This window comes from Melampsora larici-populina (assembly GCF_000204055.1).
Source record: "Melampsora larici-populina 98AG31 unplaced genomic scaffold MELLAscaffold_11, whole genome shotgun sequence".
NCBI classification, from domain to species: domain Eukaryota; kingdom Fungi; phylum Basidiomycota; class Pucciniomycetes; order Pucciniales; family Melampsoraceae; genus Melampsora; species Melampsora laricis-populina.
Window position 1 is genome coordinate 1022925 of NW_006768775.1, and position 2458 is coordinate 1025382.

Genomic DNA, 2458 nt, shown 5'->3' on the forward strand with positions numbered 1-2458 from the left:
AATTCGAAGACTGCGGCGTATTTTGTTCAGCTAGTTTACAAGGAAAAAATCACCTGTATTCATCTTAAGAAGTGCTTTACATTACATCATTGCGTCATTGATCACTTTTGGCTGTGAAAATTACATCATACATTAGTAACAAGATCATTACATTGTGTCATTACATGGTTTTTAGGGTTATTTAGGCGGATTTGATTGGTTTTTGAGGCTGTTGACTGTTGTAAAGATTGTTACATGTGGATATAAGTACTCCTTGATGATTTTGGGATTGTAGCGCCCTTTTCTGCATCTTATACCTTTGTTTAGTGTTATAAATCATCATTTATTTACTATATTTGTACTAAGATCACTTAAATCCGCCCCTTCAAAAGCAAGGAGAAATTTATTTACGTGTGTTAAAGACTACAAGTCTAATTGGGAATAATACTTACAACAGTATTGCTAGTAATAAACATAGTGTGTGACTTTTTTGCGCTTAAAATCTGGGAATAATACTTAACAACAGTATTGCTTTATTTCTCTGGTGCCTTTTATCCTTTTCTCTGTTGTCACAAAGTGGTCAGCAAGTGCCCTTGTGCCGGTTTCTTTGAAGAAGGCAGTCTTTAGGCAACTTCTACTATATTACACGTAGTAGATTATCCCTTCTTAGGTGTTGTAAAGCTCTTGTTGAGCTTTAAATACTACACCGTGTGAGCAGTACTTTCCCTCATAAATGTTCTTTCACGAGGTGGAAGGGTTTCTTCCCGTACATCAGTTCTTTCACGCATTGTTGGGCTCTGAAAGCCTTTATGCACTGGTGTAGGTTCTACGTAACTTACTGCTCTTTCTCTTGGTTCCGCTGTGGCTAGTCTGAATCTGGCTTCTCCTCTGAGTGATGGATCAACTCTTGGGTTCTCTTCAAAAGGTGAGTTGAGATGTCTGTTGTGTACATTTGGACTTGTTTGATTTATTGGGATAGGAGTATTATTAATGTTACTCCTCACATCAGGTTTGAGTTCTTGAATGATTGACAGCCTTGCTTCATTGGCATTGTTATCCATTTGTGTTAGTTGTTGTTGTATTTCAACATTCTTTTCCAATATTTTATTATTCAATAATACTTGTTGTCTCAGCATTTGGTCTGAAAAAGATTTAATTTGTATTTCTTGTTGTCTCAATAATTCTGTTTTCAATTGTTCATGATTATCTTTCATATTTTCTTGTAATGCGTGGTAAGATTTCATCATACTACTTTCAAATTGTTGTTGTTGTATGTTTAAGTTTTCACAAATTTTTGTGATATTTGTATCCTCTTTTATCTCGCCAATTGTTGAACTTACATGGCTTTCGTTCTTCACAAATTCATTGAGCAATTCCTCAATTTTATTATAGGGGTCTTTAATTGGTAGTTTAAGTTGTTTATCTACTTTAGCCTCTAGTTGCTTCATTGAGTTTTTTATTTCTCCGAGATCACATATTATTGCATCACTTGTTTCTCTGATAGTTTGTTTATCTTCACTCCTTTCTTGATACATTTTATTTATTGTCTCATGGAAACTTTTATCATAACTGTTAAGTTTTGTGGACAATTTCTTCTCATTTTCTGATATTCTCGTGGCAATTTGACTAGCTAAATTGGTCATTTGCTTTATCATGCTTTGTTCTGAAGGTTTCAATCCTGGATCTTCAACTATTTTGTTTAATGTACTTTTAATTTGTAGTACTAAAGCTTGAGTCTTATTTAGACTATACATTGGTGTCACATCTTCAGTTTGTATTCCAGTCTCTCCTTTTTTTATATTGTCACTTGTATTTGATGTTGATGTACTGGATTGTTTAGTTTCAGAGGAAATAACTTCTTTTTGTTTACCTTTGTCTTTAGGTATTATTTCTGATTGAGTTAAATGTTTGTTTTCTTTGATTTCAACAATTTGTTCTCTGAATTTTTTTAATTCACTTAAGATATTATCATGCCTTGTTTTATTATTTTCTTTCTCATCAAGGTTATAAAAGGTATTTCTAACTTCTTCTATGTGTTCTTTTAATTCTGAGAACTTACTCATGATATCATCATAAGATGATTTCTGAAGTTGGCAATTTAGTTGAAATTCATTTACTCTCTCTCTCTCACTTTGCTCACATTGTTTTTTTAATAAACTTAAATCTGGTTGTAAATTTTCAACTCGTTGATAGATTGCATACGTTTTTCGTCTGATAAGGTCATCTAAGTCTAATTGAGAAGTTGAAAGGGAAATAGAAGAAGAAATTTTTAATTTTAAATCTGAGACTAAATGCGACTGGTTGAACAGTCCTTGAGAGTCTAACTGGTCTAGCTCCTCTTCTTCCGATTTTAAAGATGTAGCATAGGAAGAGGGTAGGATGGAATGGTCCTTATCTAAAGGTTCACCAGTAAAGAGTGTATCAGTACTAAGAACTGATGGGTGATTGTGAAAGGATGAAGTGGGGGGAGGGAGTATAC